Here is a 26,145-nt window from a genome sequence, read left to right on the forward strand (position 1 = left end):
TGTAACTATGCATCCTCCTAGGCAATGAGTAGCTGCCCTGCAAAAACGCTCATTATTGGTTTTCATGATGGGATAAAAATTTGGAAATTGTAACAGAAGGATACGAATAAAAGATTGCTTTGTTGTTAGCTACTGGTAAAAATGTGCAGGAAGATGCTTACGAGGAGACTAAATCAGGGAGCAATGTCAGTAGGTATTCACCAACGCTAAGCAACAAGTACTGACAGGTGACACTGGAAAAGTTGCAAAGCAAACTCCTATGGAAGAATAGTGTTGGATTTGTAAGATGATGCTCAACTAGATCCGGTCTATATTTTGCTCCACATTGTGCTTCAGACCACACTTCAAAAGCTCCATTAGTGTTAGACTAGTGATTGCAGTGTGAATTTCAGTGCATGCCTAATTTGAACTCGCAATGTGACCGGTATCCCACTGGTTCTTTTTCACCACTTTGGTAAAATAACTCAAATGAAGGGTCATTAAGAGTTTAAGATTATTGATATGTCAACGTTTTCCATATTTTTATAGAAATCACTGCATACATAAATAAAAAGTAGTATTGTGGAAATACATCAGCCTTGTCATTTTCAAAAGATTTAGTTTAGCTTTGTAGCTGGTAAATTTTACGGCATTGATGTTTTAAAACATAGTGAATGGGTATTGAAAATGTCAATCTATACCTAACACACAGTGGTTTCTGGATTTATTTTTGGAATGAAAAAGCATGGAATGAATTAAACCAGGATTTATTTAGTTTATTAAAAGTAGCGTTTTATTTTAAATTACAATATTTAACTCAGTTAAAGACCTAAATAGGATAGAAGAAGGACACACATTCTTGCACACTCGTATGGCTAGTTTGGCCTAAATTACATCATTTGCCAGTTGCTTCAGACTACAGGACAATATAGGACTAAAACACTCTCCCCTAAAGGAACTCTGTGTGTGAGTGTTAACTGGAGATTTAATTAACAATGTCCAATAAACATTGGCATTATTTGAATACTAGCCTCAGTATTGCAGACATATATAGCAACCGGCATTGAGATTTTTAAGTAAGCCTGATTCACTCTGTCTACCTTAATGATTCAAATTGAAAGTTGCAGTCTATAAGCAAGTGTCTAATTACGGTATACTAATCATTGCTAGTGACACTCCTAGACTATCCCCACACATTGGAGATATTTACCTTTGATAAGGTTAATAGGTAGACGTAGTCACTTTCCTTGTTATAGTACAGTACTTAATACTATTAAGGTTAATATATCTTTACCTTAAGTTAACCCCCCTTATTGGCAATTACTAATAAAGCCAGAAACTGAGGGGATTTCTTCTGTTAAAAACTACATTTATTAGTCGGAGGCTTAGCCTAAGGGCTTTGGAATTTCAAGCCTGACTTTTCTCAACACAATTTAGTTAAGTGTTTATTGGACATTGTTAATAAAATCTCCAGTTAACACTCACACACAGAGTTCCTTTGGGGGATAGTGTTTAAGTCCGATCTTTAATAGCAAGGGTTAAGCCCTGAGACACCACTGGAGTAATTGTATTCAGGTGAAGGGGTCTTGCAAGGGCAGACCACTTGATGCTGAATATCAATAAATATACAGGGCAATATACAATACGAAATATGTTTTTGGATAATTTTTTTCTCAACTCTTTACCTTAAAATAATTTTTGTCATTAATTTACATATAATTATTTAAATTAACAACTTGTAATCTATAATGTAATAGTTCTAGCGCTTGATCTTCATAAGATTACAAGCGAACAATCTCCTCATGTTATTTATATAAGCAAATGCACATGTGTATTCTATAAATAGAGAAGGATCATGTGTTTAAGTACACAATATTTGCCTGAATCTCATTTTGCTCCTGGAAGGTGACAATCTGTGGCCTACTGCATCCTCTGTGTTCTACTAACAAACGTGAATTAAGCCTCTTTCACTATTTTATATTACAATGTAGGTAGCTCTATGATATACATTTTACTAGAATACATATAAATCAGAGTTACAACAGGCGAGTGTTCATAAATATATAAGAACTCAATTGTGAATAACATTGTAATTAATTCAAATAATACAATAGTGAGTGGGTCTGTAAGATATTTTTTTTGTCTGCCTTAAATGTATTTTATATATAAAAAGTATATATAACAGCAACACATTCACTGTACAAGTGGGAGAAAAAAGACTGAGATTGACTAAATAAATATAATGACACGTAGCAATTGTATGAATCTTGTGTTGTGTTATTTCCCAAATGATTCCTACTTCTGAAAAAAGCTAACTAGATCACTAGAAAACTGTAAAAACATCTCACCAGTCAGTTCTGTAAATTGTATATAATTTGGACCAACGTACATAACATTCTTTTTTTTTTTTTTTTTAAATAGCACATTCTCATGAGAATTGTCCATGTCTTATTATGTGGAACTGTTTACTTCTTATGGTGCTAATTTTGTAATCTTTTTGCCTACCCTCTACGTCAACATAAAAGATAGTTACTTCTCAATATACTATTGTTATGGTACTTTTTGAAAGTAAACCAAAATGTTCAAATGTCTATCTGTTCCTGTCCAAATCAATAAAATTAAATTGCGTATATACGCTGAAGTAATTAAGTCTGACACACAAGGTTCAGGTTAAAATAACTTCGGGAAAGTTTATTGGCAAGTGAAGAAAAAGCGGGCGCGCAGGCCCTTTTAAGAGGCATTTTGCGTCATCATTGATTATTAGAATATCAGCAAATAAACACCATCAATTGGATTAATTGTTAAGTGTCGGTGTTAGTGTCTTACCTATTGGTTCAAAAATAAAAAAAGGTTAGTCCCGTGCCCACCCATCAGAGGTGGGATTATTCTGGACACGGGTGGGGATAAGGGGGTCCTAAGCGTCATTTTACACGGTCAATGATATCAGGCTTCATGTCCAGGTGCAAGGTCTCTTATGAATAGAACATTTCATTACTACTGTGTTCTGTGGCCTTCAAACTATACTATCTCACAAGTTCTAAGGAGTAGCCAGCAAGTCTTAAGGAGTAACCAGCACCTCCTGGTATTTGTCCTTGTAGGAAAACACAGTCTTTGTCTACTGTACTAATTGGGTTGAGAAGTTCAGTCACGTAACGTAGTTTTAAAATGAACAAGTCAAGTCATGAGGACAAAATGGAGGATTGAAAGAGTCAGGTTAGGGGGACAAAATGGAGGAGGAAGTCACAGTATAAAGTTAAAATGGAGTTAGTACAATAATTCAATACAAGTACAATAGTAATTTTTAATAATTCCACATCACTATTTGTGAATTATCATAAAATAGAAGGATCAAAACCTACACTCCACTAGACATGTGGAATTAATTTGTTTGTATAAGGCTAGCAAATTAGGGAGTTATCTACTACACAATTAAAATAGCAAAATTAAGAATATACTTTATTAACCTCTTAAGGACACGTGACATGTGTGACATGTCATGATTCCCTTTTATTCCAGAAGTTTGGTCCTTAAGGGGTTACGTTTGCTCTTTCAGCTGTTTAGTAAATATCTCCCTGTTTTGGCTTTGTAAGGAGATAACATGAGGGAGTTATCCACTAAACAGCTGGATGGTCAACATTAAGGGCTTTTTTATCATTTTGATCTTTCAGCAGTTTAGCAGATAACTCCTTAAATTGGTAGTTTGTAACTTTGTGACAGTCACTTTCTTTCATTCCCAATAGGAAATAATAAGTGCCCGAATTTCAAATACTAACAACATTTTCAAATGAATTTTGTTTAACCCAAATTAAATATTTAAAAAATTTCGGACGAATTATCACATTAACATGCTTCCTCGTAAGGTGAGATACATCCTTTTACAAAGTAGCATATAATAAATGAGATTGATTCTTGGGCAAAATAAAAATGCATGAGACGCATATTGAAATGACATTCATGCTATAATAAAATCACACTCTGTCAGACAGAGTGCCATAATATGTACACATATCCTGACTAACTAAAATGTTCAAATAGAAACCAGAAAGAATAACCATCCATATAAACCTCAAAAGATAAAACTAGAAACATAAAGCATGTTGCTTAATGGAAGAAACAAAAATGTATACCTTACAGATGGATAACCTTGACACTACATATGCTAAGTACACTTTGCTTGGCTGACTATTTTTAGTTTAACATGTCCTTGCCCTTTACAAAAATGAAACACTTTTTTGTGCTATTATTTTGAGAAGGGGGATCTTGCTTTTATTGTCCATTGTTATGACTGCCTCGTTACAAAATATACTAAAAAAAATGAGAATGCAGTTCTTGGTGCAGTTCAACCGGGTTTGCATGGTTCACAGTTTGTTTATTTTATACGGTTTGGTCATAAAAACATTTTTCAGGTGAAACAATGAACAATTATATTACTTTAAAAATACCTGCTTCTGTCATTGCAGACAGATCCCAACCACAAGCACCAAAGGAAGAAAACTACTTTATGACTGATACATTAATAGTCCTTCACCCTTTTTTCCAGTGTTATCATTTGCAGTCAGAACGATGTGACCATTTTAAATAATATCAAATAACATACTCTGTCCCATCAACTCTCCAAACGTCTACCCTCTCAACATTAGATTTGTGCATGGAGGAATGAATCCGTTCGACAAAAAAAAAAAAAAATGTGTTTGAAACAAAACGACTAACGGCTGAAATTTGTTTTGGACTAGACAAAATTTTTCTGATATTTTCAGTTTGGTATTCCCATATGGGTGATTGGAATGTTACGAAGGCTGGAAAATCTTCTTTTGGTTTAGAAAGTAGATAAATCCCTTATTTTGTACCCTTATCTGGAATTGTCATATTTAAGGGTATTACATATTCTTAAATATGTCAAGACCACATGAGGATACCAAATTAGGGAGATATCTACAAAGCAGCCGAAAGAACAAAAGAAAAAAAAGGGTGTTCTTAATGTTGATCTTTCAGCAGCTTAGTAGATAACTCCCTTAGTAAAAGTGGGAACCTTATGTGGGAGTCAGATTCTAGGGTACCAAATTAGGGAGTTATTTGGTAGATAAAGCTCCCTTATTTGGTATCCTTAAATATGACAACCACAGATAAGGATACCAAATTATTAAACTGGCTTTTTTTTTTATATAACATTAGAAGTACATATAATATTATAATAATGATATTATTGCAAGGTGAACTATCGCCAGTTGCATAGGTTAATATTGATTACTCTTGTTTGGAGAACAACTGAAATTAAGTGTTCATTGTATATAAATAGATATACAGAAAGAAGATTGAGGTATTTTTTATTTTATAACATTGTTTGCTTTAAAAAAAAAAAAATTGAATCTTATCTCTATACACACTAGCTAGGATGGATTCCCCACAAGGCTACCGAGACCATGGCTTCAAAAGGAGGGAGGTGGTTGAGCTGGTGACAGTACGGACAGCGAATTTGTATTGCATGACACCAGGAAATTTCACAGTGGACCAAGGTATTTAGGGTCAGTTGTGGTAATACATTTATTTTAAGCTTACTTGCATCTGTTCTTGTGGGATGTCTTTGGCAAGTGAGGATTTTTGGTGTTTTGAAAATATCATATTGTGCTGCTGATTTCTGGTGTGTTGATATCAAATTCATATTGCGCTGCTTGGACTGGCATTGGGATTATCCTGTGAAGCGGCAGAATATTGTGTGTGGTTACTGGAGCTGTGAAAGCATCCCTGCAACTGTGTGAGGAGCAGAGCTGTGTGAGTCTCCTGGGTTCCCATGTAAGAATGGGGCTGGTTACATACTGGCTCTCCCCTCACAAGGAGTAATAAACACACTACTTCCTTTGAACTGGCTTTATTATTGTATTATTGTTGGATTAACACACAAACTTCCCTTAGTTAATTGGAACCCTATTGGACCTTTTGTATATTCTGCCCACCTCTAGGTCGTGGTGTTGTGACGACGGAGACCTATGAATAATATCATTATATTTTTAATGGTCTTCTGATTGTTTCAATGTTAATTTTATTTTTAGAGGACAATTGTCACCTCAGAACTATTTAGCATAATCATTTCTTCAAGTTGAAAGTAAAGCCTTTTTTTTTTTAAATAAATAGGATCCTTCACTCATATACATGCACCTTGGGTCAGAGAGTGCTTGAAAATCAACAGTAAGTCTCTCTGGTCTTCTCTGCAGTTAAGCCTTAAATAATCTGTGTGTATAATTTGTGTCTATTAAAGTTTTTATTTATTTGCCTTATATCAAGAAGTTAGTAAATATGTATATAGGATGTGTGTCTATATGACTATATGTTTCTTTATGAAATTGTGTGTGTTTGTAGGACTGTGTGTTTCTGTATGACTGTGTGCATATTTGTATAACGTTGTGTCTTAACAGATGTATGTATGTATGTATGTGTGTGTCTGTGTGACTCTGGAAGATTGTTGCAGTCAGCATGCTGAGGGTAGGATAACCAGGCAAGTGCACATAACAATAAGTAGAACACATTTGATTAGTTCTTCACTGTTCCACTCAACAGACTTAGAGGCAGGACAACAACTTTATTGTTCAATACACAAGAACAATATTGAGAGCACGTTATGATTATATTTCAACACCCACACTTGCTCTCACATACATTTTTAACAGCAAACATTTATATTTTGAGAAACTTTCATTCCAGACAAATATTTCCAAGAACCTCGCTGCAGGCTTAATCATGATACCTGATATCAACCTACCCATTGGGCAGTAATCAAGGACTATGCCACCATAATCGATCACTGAACAGGTTACATGGTATTCTAAATCAATATGTTTACATTTTTTATGACAAACTAGATTTCTTAAAAGAGCTAAAGCTTCCTAATCATCCCCAAAGACTTGTACTGATTCATAGTGACACTGATTGAACAGTAACATGTATAAGCCTTCTTGTGTAGTCACAGCTAAAGTAATCTATTCACCTATATATAAATACAAAGCTCCTGTAGACTGATCTTGGACTTAGATGCAATCAGTTGTCCCTTCTCTGTTAGACTCAATCAGTATCCAGTCATGTTCCTGCTATCACTCATCCTGGAGGCCCATCACTGTCTGCTACCTGTTCAGTTCTTACTTACACTTCTTGTAGCATAACTCAGAGTTGAGTATCTCGTAAAATGTTTAGCTAGGACCAAATGTAGGTCTATTGGTTGTGACAATCACTGTGATAGTTTAAGGATTACCCAGCTTAAAGCCAGCCTTGTACAGGTTATTTTGCATTCCCACGCTATAAAAGCTCTAACCTAATGCATGTAAAATAGTATTTTAACATTTCTATTTCTTTTCATATCTGGCCATTTCTAATGCTTTTGTGACTCTCAGATGTTAATTTCAGCATACAAATTATCACTATGTTTATCTATTTTATATAATCTGGGCATTGATATAGCAGACTATATTTTTGTTCTTAATAAAATTGTTAGCTTGTTTGTATTTCTGAATTATTTATGTAGAGAACAAGGCACATCATTTCCACTAGCCATTGGTGAGTAAATATTCAGCCCTGGTGGGTATGCTTTGTCTTGCAATGCTGAGTAACTTTTAAGGCCTTGCAAATAGCAAAAAAACATTGCATTTGAAGCCCTGAATATGATCTACAAAACAGCTGCAAACCTTTAACCTCTAATCTTATTTATTTTCTAACTTGTCATTCCTTTTAGCAACACATTTTCCAGAAAGTGTTTAGCTGTCAATGGCCATAATCCCCAGCAATCATGATATGTCTGCTGAGACATTTTTCACTAAATGCTCTCCTTTCCTCATATCAATGTGTTTATTCACTAAACTCTGATCTGTAGCAAATTAAGATTTAATGGAAAAACAGACAAAACATCTTGATAATCTGGACAAGCTGCCGGGCCCCTTCTAGATGTCAGGCCCAAAATCCGGAAACCAGTGCCCAAGTGTCAGTCTACCGCAGGGCCTACATCTCACAAAAGGACCATATATTTCTTTCTACTCTCCAGAATAGTTATTTTAACTCCATATTGTAAAATTAAAAAAAATGGTTACTGAATACAAAGTATACCAGAGTTCCATAGCAATAAACACACATACAGCACCATGAATGTAAATGTGTGTGAATGGGAGAGGATAGATGGAAGGGGAGGCATGGAGGGGGAGAGGGAGAGGGAGAGATACCACACATAGAGGGATAGTTGTGTATAGATTCAAATGCCATCCCAAATCTCCTCTTTCAACTTTATTTTGGCATCCATGTTTTCTGACATTATTGCTCTCTCTTTCTTGGTCTATTCCAATTTTCCAAAACAGTTTACCGATTTCCCCTACCTTTCTTCAGTAATATCCCATTTTTCCCCCCTTCCACTTAAACATCTTTCTCAAAACTACTACCTCCTCTTTACTCTAGCTCCCCCCTTTCTCTGCAGTTTACCTGGGCCCACCAAATGTTTCCATTTCTGTCCCCTGTACTTTCACCAGTCGACCGTATCTCTAGTCCCCTTACTATTCATCACTGCTCACTGAGTTCTAAGAACAGCTCCCCATGGCTAGCTTTATTGAGAATGTAATTACATGTCACTCAGAACAAGCCGCCATTAGTTGTGTAGTGCAGAGCCCAAGTGCCAGTACTCGCAGGTGTACTAGTTTACCTATTAGGTCGGACCAGACAAGTAAAAACAAGCATTGATCGATGTGTAGTATCATAATTCAGAGGTTAGTTAAGATGCATCATTAGGGTGTCAGGACACAGATTGCCTTTTCAAGTATTGCAGCCAGGGTTTCCAAATGTCCTGGTATTGGGCATATCTATTAGTAAAGGAGTAGTTTATTTCCTCTAGTAAATGTAGTGAGTCAACCTTGTCTATCCAGTCTCTTGGAAGGAGCAGATGTGCTTTTCCAGTGTATGGGTATAATCATCTTAGATGCCGATAAAAGATGGTTTATGAGTGTTAATTTCACTCTGGGTATGGAGAAGGGATATAGGGAGAAAAGTGTGGCCTTTGGTTTTGGGGTATGTGGAGTGACATGATTAAGTGTATCATGCTTTGTATTCTTCTCCAGTATTGCTGGATTATGGGGCAAGACCACAATATGTGGCCAAGGTATTGCAAGTGGGGTATGTCCAGTCTTTTTTAGTAGCCACTTAGTCACAAACACTGGCCAAAGTTAGCGTTCATGTTTGTTTTTGTGTGAAAAAAGCTAAAAACTAATATTTGGCCAGTGTTTGTGACTAAGTGGCTACTAAAAATGACTGGACATAACTCATTTGCAATACCTTGAGTTTTCTACTTTTGCAAATGGTATGCAAGCATGGGGGTAATTCTCATTCCTGGGCTACCATACGGTCTCAAAGGCAACATTACCAAACTGGCAATTTTTTTATGTGAAAAAAATGAAATGCAAACCTTATATTTGACTCTCTAACTTTCCAAAACACCAAAAAAAAACTGTACATAGTGGGTACTGTTATACTTGGGAGACTTCACTGAACACAAACATAAGTGTTTCAAAACAGTATACATATTGCAACAATAATATCAGTAAAAATGCCGTTCGTGTATGAAAAATGCAAAAAACTTCACTTTTACTGAAAAGATCATCATTGTAATACAAATTTACCATTTTAACACTAATATTTGTGTTCAGTGAAGTCTCCCGAGTAAAACAGTATCTCCCATGTATAGGTTTTTCAGGGTCAAAGGTACAACAGGACACTCGTGCAGGGGAATATTCTATCTATCTATATAGATATATATATATATATATATATTATTCAAATGTACCGCACTCAATTTGCCAGTCTTGTACTTGCCTCGGTGCTGCCTCAGCAGTCAATGTATACAAAGAGAAAGGAGTGCACTCAGAAGGGCTTCTTGAGAAAAATACTTGGTTTATTCACACATTTGTGAATAAACCAAGTATTTTTCTCAAGAAGCCCTTCTGAGTGCACTCCTTTCTCTTTGTATATATTATATATATATATATTTTTTTATTTGCGGTTATTTGTATTTTATATATAGATAGATATTCTAATTCTAAGGTGTATTTTGTTACCAATATATATATTAATAACAAAATACAGTTATGCATATATAATTTTTTTTTAAATATTTTAATTTATTTTATTGTATTTATTCTTGTAATTATACGTGTATATATAAATATATATATATATATATATATGTATTTTATATATATGTAACTTCATTCTAAGTGTATTTTAATATTAATATATGTACTTATATTAACATTAAAATACACTACGTATGACGTTACATATAGATATATATATACACATACACACACACACACGTAGATAGTGATCAGCACTCTCGGACTTTGAAAATTAAAACTTACAGTTTATTAAATATCCATTAAAAGATCAACGTTTCAGTTCCATCTGGAACTTTCATCAGGATCAGGCATACAATGTCAAGTAAAAAAATGCATTTATATACATAAAATGTAGGTGGAATTAGAAAGAAATGACTTACCCCTGTGCTTAGAATAGTGGGAGTGGTGCCCCTGGCATCCCCCATCGTTCCGTGCGCATGCGCGGACGAGGCCACGCCCCCACGTACCGTGATGACGTCACGCGTTACCGCAGCAACGAAAAATCACATGGGGTTTAAATAAGGCAGTGACTAGTAGGTGAAACATGTGTATATCCGGTTGCCATAGCAACCCGGCTGTGAAACAAGCAAGCATTATAAAATACAAGCCCCACTTACCTAATCTAAAAAACACATCCAGAAAAGAATATTGAATGGAAGATAAAGTGTAAAATAGATATAGTGATACACTTGTGTATTTCAAGTGCACATTTGGAACATAATATAAATACTTAATCTATTAAAGAAATAATATAAATGATCAATTTGGCATTTGAGTGAACTTAAATTACCTAAGGTGCCATCATAAATGTTGTAAAGTGCTGTAAAGAGGTCCAGTAAAAAATTATACTGGAGTGTATGTCTACTATTATTAAAGTGCCATTGATTCATGCAGTGTGTTAAAGTGAAAATACCATACTGTAAAGTGCTAAAAAGTGCTAAATTAACGTGAAATTTATGCTTCAATAATAAGACAATATTTACAATAACCATCTACTTATATATATATATATATATGTTAAGAATAATTATATTCAATTAGTGCACCAAATGTCCATCTAAAAAATAAAAATAAAAATATTACAAACTTTAAAAACATTATTCCTATTGCATTAGGGGTTCAATATTTAGAGAAACGAATGGTAAGAATAAAGAGTAAGAATGCAATAGGAATAATGTTTTTCAGTGGGCATTCCCACTGAGTCCCTGGATCCAGGAGTTTGGTCCAGGACGAGAAGGGATGGCGAGACCCCAACCAAGCTGCGACAGTTCTTGGGGGTCTACGGTGCTTATGGTGACCGGTGCGGTGCTTACTGTCCTCAGCGTCAGCTAGGAAGCATCGATTGGTGGAGGTACCCAGTCGGGGTGCCAGGTGATCCATTACAGACGGAGAGACCCCAACCAAGCTGCGGCGGTTCGTGGGGTCTCCGGTGCTTATGGTCCTCAATGTTCGCTAGGAAGCATCGATTGGCGGAGGTACCCAGTCTGGTGCAAGGCGGTCCGTCACACCAACGTTTCATCACATTGTGTTTTTTTATTCACTATTGGATTTCTGGGTACATAGGAGAACCCAAAGAGTGTTAAAGCTGGTGATAGAAAAAAATATAAGTTTCTCTCTCATAATCTTACTAATCCCCTGAGTATCACACTTAATACCTTTACTTTTATTCTTTCCCAGCCTCACTACCTTTGGGGGGAGCTGGAGGGAATCCCCTCCCTAAGTGTGCTATTAACATTTGTTGATAGAAAGTTTGATGATATTATTATTATTATTATTATTATTGGTATTTATATAGTACCAACTAATTCCACAGCGCTTTACAAGATCAGGAAAAGGGGGGAAATTTATAATACATGAGTCGACAATTACACGGTGACAGAGAAACAATAGGTAGATGAGAGCCCTGCTCAAACGAGCTTACAGTCTATATTAAAAACACATGCCTGCTTTTTCAGTGGTTTGTTGAGGGACACCTCCTACTGAATGTCAGACACCCCCCTGAGTTATAACAGTCACGGTGAAGAAACAAGGACAGTATGAGGATACAAAATTGCTTCAGCAGTGCTCTCTGCATGGCCCTGAAGCCTGTAAGCTGACCAGGCAGTATATAAGTGGATGGGCCCACATCCTTTCTGAGTGGGACCGCCAGTTATAAGCATCGCTAGTGACGTGGCCGTCGCCCACCCTGTCCTGATTCTTCCCTCAAAATTGTTGGAGCTGTAGTATTATTTTCCAATCTTAATCCCAATCATGATAACTTATATTTGAAAGGGGCCTCTGTAGCATATTTTATTAGAAAGATTCCCAAAGGTGAAATTCACACTCAATGTACAGCACCCAGGGCAGACCCTAAAGAAGGCTGAAGCTTTCTCGTGCAAGCACGGACATGTTACTTAAGTGGACTTACTTCCGCTCCTGGGGATTCATCTGCTAGTTGTCCTCATCATTGTAAAAAAAAAAAAACAGAGGTCTTTGGAACATCCTTTGAGATCATATCCTCTAGTGATGGCTGCTGGGAAATTACAAAAGTTGATTGTGGAAGCTGTGCTATTTGTTAACTTTTATCAACTTTGACAATGCCCACAGTACAATGTGGTCTCTATATCATTTTATGATATCTTATATGTCCACTGATATAGCGGCATTGAAAGTTTAATTATTTGGAAGATCAGAAATGGCTGACCAGTTGCTAGTTTTTAGTTAAATTGAGCAGCCACTGACTGGCACATATAAGAATTGTAAATCTGCTTGGAATTATTATTGGTATTTATATAGTATCAACGAATTATGCAGCGCTTTATTGTGAAACAGGGGTAAATTTACAATACATGAGATAATTACAAAATTACAAAATTACAAAATTACAAAATTAAAAAACAAGAACAAATGAGCTTACAGTGTTGAGGAAGTGCGGCACAAAAACACAACAGGGCAGCAAGGGTGACAGCCACCAAACAAGGTGGAAAAGTAGCAGAGCTGGAGGTGAGAGTGGAGTATGGCTCTTTAGGAGAGCAAGAGACAGATATGGATACGTATAGATAAGTTTACTCTGGGAGTCCATAAGCATTTCTGAACAGATGTGTTTTGAGGGACTTCTTAAATAATTGAAGACTGGGGGAGAGTGATGGCAGTAGGCAGGCTGTTCCAAAGGAAAGGGAGCCGCCCGCGAAAAGTCCTGCAAGCGCAAGTTAGCAGTAAAGGACAGGAAAAGGTCACCGGCAAAGCTGGGAGACTGGGAAGGGCAGATCTGCGAATCAGTGAAGAAGTGTAAGAGGGGCTAGAGTTGTTTAACCCCTTAAGAACGGAGCAAAATGTACACGTTGTGAACGAAACAAAATGTAAACAAAACCTGGCATTTGCGCTATATGTCTGTCCAACCGTAATTCACCTCTTTCATATTAAATGCACCCCCCCTTATTATATATCATTTTATTCAGGGGAAACAGGGCTTTCATTTTATATCAAATATTTAGCTATGAAACATAATTTAATATGAAAAAAATGGGAGAAAATAAGAAATTTTGTTATTTTTTTTAGTTCTACAAGACATTTTTTTTTTTTTAATTCTTTATTTTTTCTTGTGCGAGGAGTGGTAACAAGCATGTATAGCCAAGACAGCATTTGCAGGCAGTTTATACATCATATCAAAACTTGGCAGTGAATACAGCACAATTTTTTTTTTATATTTAACATGAAGTCAACAGACTAATATAAACATGAGTATAGAAGGCTTTCCTCGAGCTAGGTTGGGCGTGTTTAAATCAATGTTAGATTTGCTAAAGCTTAGAGATGTGCTTGGTAGGGGAGACAGTGTTCCCTTCGTGTCACTTGTTTGCCTAAGCGGTTAGGATGTCAATAATTTTAAAAAAGAAAAGAAATAAAACCAGATAATCAATTCTTAACACTGTGCCCGTAACAGGAATGCTAATGGGCTCTGAGAGCGTAACCTTCGCCGACATAGTCGGTATGGTGCTCTCTCTAATTTAGACAGAGATAACATGCGTCAAAACACATTTATGTTAGCATGAAGCATGCGTACTTTTGCGTGACTTAAGCGGTCCCTGGTTTAATTACACATAGGATAATCACCCGTAAGGGTATTGAGATGTATACTGAGCATTCGTTTCTCTCAGTTATGTTAGCGGGGGGGTCAAGCTTAGTATAGGCAGCGACTAACATACAAGCTTTTACCAAAGACTGCGCTTAATATTCAATGTACGAAGGTAATAGAATATAATAATAAACAGATAAACTGGAGAAATAACAAGACCAGGGTTTAAATTGTCTAAGACACATTATAACCTAGATATCTCCCCCCCTTTCTCCCTCTTATCGCCTCCTTTTATGTTACTCCTTATCCTGTCCCTTAAATCATATTTCTGTTGTGCAATGCATGTTACAGACAATTCTATAGTGCCCCAATATCAGCAACGGGTCTACGCTTACAAACATTATCAAGTCCGGATTGAACAATGCATCTAGTCATAAATTGGCAGGATTATGCCGTGTGTGCCATGAGGCGAATGAGCATGCCTAGCGTCAGGGTAACTGGATGGTATGAACGATATGCACACTATGAAGCTTGAGAGAAATGAACAAAGGAGGGGAAAATCTGTTGTTTGAGTTATATAACATAATAAAGAAACACAGTGCCAGTTAATTACCATAGTGTAATATCTAGGAGACATGTTGTGTATCTAGGGTTAAGCTCAACAGAGTGAACGACAGCAGATGAGGCTCAGCCTGTTGTGCTTATAGACGAACCGTGAGACAACGAGTGTGTCACACGTAACGTCGTGACATCTATGTGAAGATATGATTGTGGTAGCATTGCTTGGAGGGTGATATTGTTGCCTTGTACTAAAAATAACTAAACATAAACATAACATAACGGTGGGATGTAAACAATTGGGTTAGTCATCAGTGTGGATTGGGGTTGTGTGTGGCCGACCCCTTAAATGCTGTTCCCTATGGAGGGGCAATGTCCAGGTAATTCACATAGTCCCGAATTGACTTTCAGGTTGTGGCATTGACGGTGGGTGTTCCGTTCTGTCGTCTGGGGACAAAGTCAATAGTGCTGGCAGTTTCCCAGCTTGTGGGGTGCTGAGGTCTTTCCTTAGGTGCCGGCTGGGTCAGTGTATTCGGAGGGAGGCCAAGCTGCCCCAGGATCGTCGGTGCCTCTTGTATGCAGTGTATTTTATATGTATCATCGCCTTTTGACACCATCAGGGTGTGAGCTGGGCCCCATCGGTATTTAATATGTCGCTCACGCAGGAGTGATGTCAGTTGTTGCAGGGATCTCCTCCAGGCCAGCGTTGCTCCCGAGAGGTCTGCATAAAATGTTAAATTCATATTTTCGAAGGGGTATGTCGGTTGGACCCTGGCCGCGGCCAGGACTGCCGATCTGTCCCTCTGGGTTTGAAACTGCAGGATCACATCTCGGTGGCTGTTTCTGGAGCTTTAGCAGGTTTTGGGACGCGGAATATTTCATCCAGTGTCACTGCTTTGGCTTGCTTTGGGTTGAGCATTGCCGTGAGGAGCCGTCGCATGAAATGGGGCAGTTCAGAGTCCGTCAAGGTATCAGTTATTCCTCTGATCTTGAGATGTTTCAGCCGACGTTTATCTTCCAGCTCAGCAAATCGTATGTCATTTTGCTTAGGTAGGTTCCTCAGTACCTGTATCTCCTGCTGTAGCTCCTTGATTTGTGTGTCCTGGGAGTGTATGCTGTGTTCCACAGCACCGAGTCGTCCATTGAGGCCCTGTAGAGTGTCCCGAATCGAGGCCACTTCCGCCGATATTTTTTTATGGTGGTCCGCCATTAGTTCTCTGATGGCCTCCATGCTCAACGGTGTAGGAGTTGCGGCGGGTGGCGGGGGCTGTGTGCGGTTCAGCGGTAATTTGAGGGTTGCTTGTATGGGCTCCCCTTCAGTTTCATCCGATGATTCGCTGTAAAAGTCGGAGCATCCCCAATGGAGGGACGCCATGTTAGGGGTAGAGGCTTCTTGGGCCTTCCGCCACAGCTCACCAATATGCGTGCCCTGATTGAGTTTTTCAGGCTTTAACTTCTTTGTCTTGCGCCCCATCGTGTTTGCTTAAACGTTTGGGTCTATCTGGGTCGAATTTGGCCCGTTTGTAAGGGTTTTTAGCAGGTTTTATAGATTTCCAGGCCTGGAGCTCAGCAGTCCTGCGACCGTCCGCTTCTGTGGTTAGGCCACGCCCCCCCCACATGACATTTTAACTGTCAACGTCATAATACTGTTTGCTTTTACTGCAATAAAATACACATATTTGTATTCAGCAAAGTCTCACGTGTAAAACAGTACCCCCTATGTACACGTTTTATGGTGTTTTGGGAAGTTACAGGGTCAAATATAGCACGTTACATTTGAAATTGAAATTCGCCATATTGATTACGTTGCCTTTGAGACTGTATAGTAGCCCAGGAATTAAATTTACACCCATAATGGCATACCATTTGCAATAGTAGACAACCCAAGGTATTGCAAATGGGGTATGTCCAGTCTTTTTTAGTAGCCATTTGGTCACAAACACTGGCCAAAGTTAGCGTTAGTATTTGTTTGTGTGTGAAAAATTCAAAAAACGCCAATTTTGGCTAGTGTTTGTGACTAAGTGGCTACTATAAAGACTGGACATACCCAGTTTGCAATACCTTGGGTTGTCTACTATTGCAAATGGTAACGCCATCATAGGGGTAATTTTCATTCTTGGGCTACCATAGGGTCTCAAAGGCAACGTACCCAATCTGGCAAATTTTAATGTGAAAAAAATGAAACACAAGCCTTATATTTGACGCTGTAACTTTTGAAAACATCATAAAACCTGTACATGAGGGATACTGTTGTACTCGGGAGACTTCGCTGAACACAAATATTTGTGTTTCAAAACAGTAAAAAGTATTGCAGCAATAATATCGTCCGTGTAAGTGCTGTTTGTGCGTGAAAAATGCAAAAACTTCACTTTTACTGGCGATATCATCGTTGTAATACATTTTACGGTTTTGAAACACTAACATTTGTGTTCAGCGAAGTCCCCCGAGTAGAACAGTACCCCCCATGTACAGGTTTTATGGTGTCTTGGAAAGTTATAGGGTTAAATATTTTGCCAGCAAATTAAATTCCCTTTACTTTCGGCATGGGTTGTCAGGCAGGTCCCGCTAATTGTAATTAATTAAGATACCCAATTATGTAAAAATATTACATAAATATATATATATATATTATATATATATATATATATATATATATATAGTGATATATACGTATATATTTATGTATATAGATATATATTATTTCGTTCTACGTGTATTTTGATATAAATATATATATATTATCACAATACAGTTAGAATGAAATAACATCTATATATTTTTTAAATTATTTTTTTTAATTATTTTATTTAACGTATTTACATATTTAATTTTTTTATATTATTATATATATAACATTATATATATATATATTTAATCAGTATCAGTCTACGTGTAATTTGATAATATATATATATATATATATAATTATATATATATATATATATATAAATAGTAAAATACACCTATACAGTGTACGTGTGTGTGTATGTATATATATATATATACACTTAGATCATATATATATATATATATATATATATATATATATATATATATATATATAAAAAAGAAAAAGAGACCTTGCACTCCAACTTACTTGATTGTAGACCCGGTGCTAGATTACCATTACCTGGTATTCTGTCCTAATGAAAGTTCCCTAGCGGAACTGAAACGTTGACCGTTGGAATAAAGACTTATTTTCATTTTTGATACAAATCCTGGGAGTGCTGATTTTCTTTGGCTATATATATATATATATATATATATATATATATATATATATATATATATGATCCAAGTATATATAATTTTTTTTTTTACACTTTTAACATTTATTTTATTTTATTTTCAGCCAGCAGGGGGACCCTCTGTTGGCAATACAGAAGCCAGCTATCCCGGCCATGTGATTGTGAGGTCCTCGCAAGGACCTCACTCTCACATGGCCAGGGGGGACCGGAGGAGGAAGATCTGCTGCGGGGGTGCTCCCTGGGAGTCCCCCCAACCGCGATCACCGGCGTGGGACCGCCGGCGACCGGGTAAGTAAGGAAAGACCGGAGGGCGTACTATTATGCCCGGCGGCGTTTAGAGCCGCCTATAATAGGACGTAATAGTACGCCCTCCGGTCTTAAGGGGTTAAAGCTTTATAGGTTAAGGATTAGTATTTTGAATTGATACCTACAGGATACAGGAAGCCAGCGTAAGGATCGACAGAGGGGCGAGGTATGGGAGGAACAATGAGAAAGATCAGCCTGGCGGCACCATTCATTACAGATTTTAGCGGGGCTGTTTGGCTACTAGGGAGCTCCCTGTAACACCGGCTGGGTACCTCCGCCAAGGACCGCTTCCTTGCTGGAACAGGGGACAAACACCAGCACTTCTGCCCACAGTCGCCGTGGCTTGACTGGGGCCCTGGAACCGCTCCTTCCTGGAGCTGAATGGGGAATTAGGACTAATCCTTACAAGGACTTTCCCCGTTGAATCCCCTGCAAGCTGGAACAACAGACACAGGAGTAAATCTTCTTTCCTTCCAATAAGATGACAACACACAGTTTTGGAGTGTAAGTTGGAATAGAATTTTAATGGAGGCACACTGGCCTTTTTTTTTTTTTTAATAATTCTTTATTTTGACGTGCAACAAAAGGATTACATACAGGTTGGTAGAGCCACGACAGCATCTACAAGCTTAATGTGGTCGAACATTCGTATACACTGTCATGGCATGTGAGACAATTGCACTTTTTTGTGAGTTAAAGAAACAGGCTTCAATATAGATTGTAGTATCGAACTTGGAAGATAACAGGCTAGCGAACCAACGTTAGTAAAAGATTAAATGTGTTGCTGTGTTAGAGTGCAGAGGTATGATGCCTAGGATGTCAGCGGGTAAGTAAGAGCTTTTGAACTAGCAATTGAACTGATAACTTAATTATGGGGAGACCTTGCTTATGGACACAAGAGGCTAGCCTACAGTAGGGCAATGCTTTGAGTTTAACAGGCTTTGTGTGCTGATCAGCACATGTGCTTAGCTTAAAAGTTTGATGTTTTGCTCATACCAGTGTGCTAGGTATGTGTGACTAGAGGGTACTACCCCTGCAGCTTCATTGAGTGCTTAAGGTTCCCATATTGTAGGGTATGTGATACAGGAGGCAGAGGGCCTGTGTAGGTGGTCTTAGTTGCTAAAGAAGGCAAGTATAACAGTATAATAGCATGAAAAATAACATAAGATAAAGTAATGCTGGCTATGGGCCATGTGGTCTGTTCCTGCTGTGTTTTTCAGAAGAGTAGGATGAAGCCTCCCAGCAGTCCATGTTGTTTAGCATATACCCCTTCTGGAGGCCTGTAACATGGGCCTAGGGGCGCTATTACAGGGTACTTGCAGCTGTGTAGTCAGGTCCATGAGCTGTAGCAGTGCCGGTATGTGATGCCGTGGTGCCGCGGGTCAGCTTGCTGGGAGCGGCTGCGATAGTCATATATCTCAGACCTCTTAGGGAAGCATGAGGCCATCCGTGGTCTCCAGGTGTGGTATGTCTCTGTTGGACAGTGAATATTCGGGTTCGGCGACTCTGCCGGTCAGAAGATTTGCAACTCCTCAGTAGAGGACTTCTCTCCGTGGAATGCTTGTGTCCCTGACTGGAAGCAGCTCCCCGAGAGCGTGGGCAATGCGTGGTGGACTGTCCCTGCCCAGGCCGTGACCTAGGATGGTGTAGCTTGGCAGCGCCAAGCTTTTTGCATCGTGGCACTCTCCGAGGCGTTTGCCTCCTCTTCTTGAGGCTTAGTGTTGGTGCCATTTCTTGTGGGCGCTTTGCGGGTGGCCTCGCCTCGGAAGTGTTCCTGCGGAGGGCAAGTTTGGCCCAAAAGTCCTGCAGTAGACGATCGATCTTCTCCGCTAGTGGGGGCAGAATGGTGCTGGGCGCGAGGCTGCACGTGGTGTCCACCATGTTTTTCTCCATTTGTTCAGCTGTGCAGGTAGGGCCTGGTTGATTCCCTGGTGCTGGGTCGTCGCTTGTGTATGCCGGGATTTCCCCCACCGGCATTGGGGGGGGGGAGGTAGAGTCCTCCGGGGAGACCTTAATCCAAGAAGGCTGCTGCTGCGGAGGGATCGGCCGCCTCCCTCGCATCGCCTGCTCTTGCCTTCCGTAGGCCTCGGGTCGATCCCCGGTAAGAAACTGTCGCTGGCAGTTGGGACTTCTGGTTTGTTTCGCCGCTTTGTTGAGCCCTTTAGGCTGGGGCTGTTGTTTAAGCAATTTTGAGGGCTTTTTCTCGCTTATTTCAGTTTCTTTTACATTTTTGGAGCCCATGTTTCGTGCAGCTGTTCGGCATGGCTGCCAGGCTCCGCCCCCGCACACTGGCCTTTTAAGCAGGTTTCCCAACAAGGGTGATAGCCACGTGGACCTTGTTGGGCACAGGGACACAAAGTGAATAAACCAATAAAAACAGAGTCTTACAGTGAGACACTCCCATACACAAACAATAGAATCCCTCCTCTGTGCTTGGGAGATAATTGAATAAGGAACTGAACTAATCTAACCCAATTATCTCCAAGCACAGAAAAACATACTTTTATGATACCCCAAAAAGTACTTTAAAAGCACATAAAACCCTATAAACGTTACATCGCCTGAAAGCCCTGATCTGGGTGACCATCATATCCAAAAATAACCCAGATCGCACCGACCGCAAGCATGGCCCCATACCAAAAACAGTTCCAGAGAATCAGGGCTTGCAGTTGGTCTACTTCGGTAGTTTGAGAACGAACAAACTACCGAACAGAGGCAATAGTCTTATCCTGGAACTTGTTCCCTTCATCCAGACGAATGATTCCACTGAACAGTGCTCTTCTAACTTGTATAAAACCGAACACAGGCGAGGATGGAATTCCAGCGGTGTTCGGGAGTTTCTGTAGCCGATTTTAGTTCCAGGAAATTCATGCACAAACACCACTGCCTGCGTTCATGTGAACAAGATGGCCGCCACCTTGTGGTTGCTTATAGGAAGTGCGGGCACGAGCAGACACTTTTACATTATTTTCCACAGGGTCCATAGTCTGTGGGCAGGAGGCTGGCAAGCAGGCTCCTCCAGGAGCTCGTGGCAAACTCAGATAAAAAGGGGAGTTTGCCACCAACTATTAGAGAATTACAGTAATGCGAGAGATTACCAGAGCATGAACAAGCTCCTGGCAGCATCTTGCGTAAGAAAGGGGTGGATGCAGGCAATGTTTTTAAGGTAGAATTGACATCTTAAAAAAATACTGGATAAGAGGTGCAAAGGTGAGGCCAGGATCAAAGATATCACCAAGGCAACGAGCTTGCAAGGACGGACTGATGCAAGTACCATCAACTTGCAGTGAAAGTGAACGAGGAAGAAAAATTAGAAGCTCAGTTTTAGAGAGATTTTTTTTTTTTTTTTTTAAGAATATTTGAGGAATCAGAGATATGGGTCGACAGTTGGAATAGGATGGGTCTAGGGATGGATTTTTTTTAAAATGGGTACCCCAGTAGCATGCTTAACGGGAGCAGGAACAACACCAGATAAAAGAGAGCAATTGAGGATGTGTGTTAAGGATGGTACAAGACCAGGGGAGAGAGAACTGATGAGGTGGGAAGGTACCGGATCTAGCAGGCAGGTGGTGGGACGAGACGGGGAGGAAAATCACAGCAACCTCCTGTTCTGTAGCTGGGGAGGCCTGGAGGGTAGGGGAGGTAGGGTCTAGGTGTGGTTGTGAGAAAGAGGAGCAAAAGGAGGGAGAATTATTTCCTTAGTTGTTCAATCTTGTCAGTAAAGTAGCATGCAAGGCTATCGCTGAAAGGTTTGTTTGGGGAGTGGCTTGAGGTGGGCGAAGTAGATATTTGAAGGTATTAAAGAGATGCCTGGGATTGCGTGAGTATGAACTAATGAGAGAGAAAAAGTAGGATTGTTTAGCAAGGGTGAGGGCTGTGTTGTATGAACGAACACATATGACTTTATAATGGAGAAAGTCTGACAAGGTGCAGGACGTCCTTCAGCAGTGTTCAGCTGAACAAGATCATCTCTGCAGGTAGTGAGTCGACTTACTGTGCCATGATTTGAGGTGAGTCTTCCTTTAGTTGCATGTCATGGCTGCAGATTTCAGGGCAGAGGTGAGGGTAGCATTATATGAAGATAGCCAGAGAGGGACATGAGATGGTAAGGATGGGTGAGAGTTTGTAATGAACATTGGCTGAGAGTTGCTGGAGGTCAATAGAATTCAGATTCCTTTTGAGTTGAGGGGGGTTAGGCTGCGGATGTTGGGTGAGGAGGCTCTCAAGAACAAATAAGAGGTGGTGATCTGAGAGAGGAAATGGAGTGTTGTGAAACTTAAAGATGGTGCATGCATTAGAAAAAATAAGATTGAGGGTATTGCCAGCTACATATGTGGGAATCATTAGCCCACTGCAATAGGCCAAGGGAGGAGGTAATAGAAAGGAGTTTGGAAGCTACTGAGGTCAAGGGTGGGTTAATGGGAATGTTGAAATACCTGAGAATTAGGGAAGGGATATTACTTGAAAGGAAGTAGGGAAGCTAAGCAGAGAAATGATCAAGGAACAGATGAAGGGGACCAGAGGGGCGATAGGTAACATATGTTAGCGATAGGTAACATATGTTAGCAGAGATGGATTTGAACAGACAAATTCATCAATTTTCACCAGATTTTGTCCAACCTATACAATTGTTTTATAATAAAACCTGTTAATCTTTGCTGAAGAATAAAATATATAAGTCACTCAATTTCTGGCATATTAACATGAAATCTATTTTGCAAGGACATCAGTCCAGGCCATAGTAAATGCTGCCTACATACATTCTGTAGTATTTCTGGTCATTCTTATGACCATAACTATTACTAAAAGTGTGGAACATAGAATTACGATCCCCCTGCAATACTAAACGTTAAAAGAAGCACGTCAGTGTAATTGTTATCCAATTGTATTGTATTTAATTACTCCAACATTCATTTAAAGTATTTTTAAAGTTACATTTCCAATTTTATGGTTCGTAATTTTTTTATGTATATAAAAAGATACAAACCAAACAAACTCAAATTTATGTGGGAAAGACTACACTGAATTATTGCTATGCAGGCAGGTAATGCATTGCCAAAGTCTAGTCTACATGGGACATATGACGCTGTGTGTGAAGTGCTCATCAGAGCAAATTGTGTGGCACATCATAGATGCTGAGGAGGATGACTTTCTGTTGCAGAACAGAAATTCACAATATATTGTTTCAAATTATTTCTCCAATTTCACAGATGTTATTTTTTTTTTCCCAGAGGATTTTATTTTTGTTAAAAAGCAGTATTGATACAGGAGATACAATGCGCATGAACAGAAAGGAAAGTAGCGCAGTTTATTCTTCATATCAGATGTCATTATTGCATTAATCTTAATTGAGTCTCGATGTATGTTAAAGGGACACTATAGTCACCTGAACAACTTTAGCTTAATGAAGCAGTTTTGGTGTATAGAACATGCCCCTGCAGCCTCACTGCTCAATCCTCTGCCATTTAGGAGTTAAATCCCTTTGTTTATGAACCCTAGTCACACCTCCCTGCATGTGACTTGCACAGCCTTCCATAAACACTTCCTGTAAAGAGAGCCCTATTTAGGCTCTCTTTATTTCAAGTTCTGTTTAATTAAGATGTCCGTATCCCCTGCTATGTTAATAGCTTGCTAGACTCTGCAAGAGCCTCCTGTATGTGATTAAAGTTCAATTTAGAGATTGAGATACAATTATTTAAGGAAAATTACATCTGTTTGAAAGTGAAACCAGTTTTTTTTTCCCATACAGGCTCTTTCAATCATAGCCAGGGGAGGTGTGGCTAGGGCTGCATAAACAGAAACAAAGTGATTTAACTCCTAAATGACAGTGAATTGAGCAGTAAAACTGCTTTATTTAGCTAAAGTAATTTAGGTGACTATAGTGTTCCTTTAATTCTGTGTCATTCTTATAGCAATCATCAAAAAAAGGGGTGTTACATTTTTTTTACTCTTACAATTTTCAGTAAATTGTGATGCTGCTTGTAAAAGTCAGACACCGGATGTTTCATGCTTGTTGAACTAAATCAGACAATTCTGTTGTTTATTTTGCAGCCTATTTTACACTTATAGAGATGATGTTCAAAACAGAAAAGGAACAAGTAAAAGGTTGTTTCAGAGCTAAAGCAAACTAGAATATTTTAACCATTCCATTCAAACACAGCAAATGTATGTTAACTCATTCTATGCCAACTCACTCTACATCATTTTCCAGGAATAACATTATCTTCAAAGCAGAGCATTGCATTAAATGCAGCCATTGCATGCCACAATGTTATTATTATTTATATAGCGCCAGAAAATTCGATAGCTATTTATACACACACACACACACGTTATATATATATTCACAGAGATATTCTGTAATTTGCACCAAAATTATAAATTGTGTAGCATAGCCAGAGATTCAAATATTTGATACTATTTATAAAAAAAAAAAAAAATTAATAATATTAACTTTTTAGGAACTGTTCTAAGAATTCTGAACAAGCATTTTCAAATAGTTCCAATCTCATTTTCTTAGTTACACATACATTGTTATTTTAAGAATATATGTATTCATACTCTGACAGTGTTTTACAAAGTCATAACAAAAACATTTCATTGGCATATTGATTGTAAACAGCTTTAAAATATATATATATATATATATATATATATATATATATATATACATACACACACACATACATACACTTTAAAAGCAGACATAGCACAAATTACCATTGGCATCACTTTTTTAATCTGCAAAACTGTTGCAATGATCAATTTCAATAATGTATAACAAGTTAAAGGGGCATGCATCTTGAACCTTGTTGTGCAATTTTAAACATGTGTTTGCATATACGATTTTGGAACAAATATACCGGTTAGCCATGCACACCCTACTTACTATTAGCAAGTGACTTTATATGTACGATAACATTATTAGTAGTATTTATTCATATTATACCGAATGATCTAGCAGTAAAAATGAAATAATAAAATGACAAAGTGAGATACAGTAAATTAAAAGGACATCTAAAAAAAAATACAATTCTAAATAGCCAGTAGGGGGAGTCTATGCTGAATATTTTTTAATATTTTTTTTTAATAAACAGAAAAGCAGGAAATAAATATTTCTGAACTTCCAAATAACTGTAAAGTAATTACTCCACTTTATAAGGAGGCTCATGTCGTGCAGTTTGTGCTCAGCGCTCACCTAGTAGCACAGAAAGGGAATGGGCTAAATTAGCATAATATCCAAGTACTTACCGTAGCCAAGAAGAATGGGGCAAGGCTCATCCCTCATGTGGAATCATTTAGCACAGATGACTGATGTGAATTGGAATGTGTGTTTATGTTAGTTTTAGAATGATTTGCATCTCATTTTTTCAGGGATCAGCAAAGCAGGTAGACATTTGGTGGTAACTTCAGCTCTCTATATGAGAATTCCTCTCCAGGTACCTTGTATGTCCTCTGTACAAGAGATAGTCTAAAGCTAAACAAACCCAATTCCCCTTTAGCTGCGAGCAAATATCTACTGGCAGAGGTGGGGAAGTACAGGATGAGATATGGGGTCTGGAATCAATCGATGTAAAAATCCTCCCCTCTTCCTCCTGCTGCAAGAGCAGCATTTGTAGTAAGCTGTGGCAAGTACTGAAAATGAGTCTGTTTTCTATGATGCAGGTTTCATCTCTAGAGCGTCAGCACAGGCAATCAGCATTCACCAGGGGGAGAGACACACATAACGGGGCGTGCAAGTAAAAGGCAAGGAAGAGGAGACGGGGAGAGGACTACAGAGTGCAGCACAGGGTGAATGCTTGCAACATGATGGGAATGGGGGTGGAGCAGAGTATACAGACAGCTCACTTACAGCCTGACTTCCCCAGGA

General features: G+C 38.6%; 1 protein-coding gene across 1 annotated transcript in view; it reads right to left on the bottom strand.

Moving 5' to 3' along the window:
• Window positions 1–26,098, bottom strand: part of DSEL (dermatan sulfate epimerase like) — a 38,620-nt gene extending 12,522 nt beyond the window's left edge. The window contains exon 1 of the mRNA XM_063451611.1: window positions 25,527–26,098. The gene's annotated coding sequence lies outside the window, so the exon portion shown is untranslated. The remainder of the gene's footprint in view (window positions 1–25,526) is intronic.
• Window positions 26,099–26,145: the final 47 nt, after the last annotated feature.

The sequence above is a fragment of the Pelobates fuscus genome, chromosome 4, assembly GCF_036172605.1.
Source record: "Pelobates fuscus isolate aPelFus1 chromosome 4, aPelFus1.pri, whole genome shotgun sequence".
Lineage (NCBI taxonomy): Eukaryota > Metazoa > Chordata > Amphibia > Anura > Pelobatidae > Pelobates > Pelobates fuscus.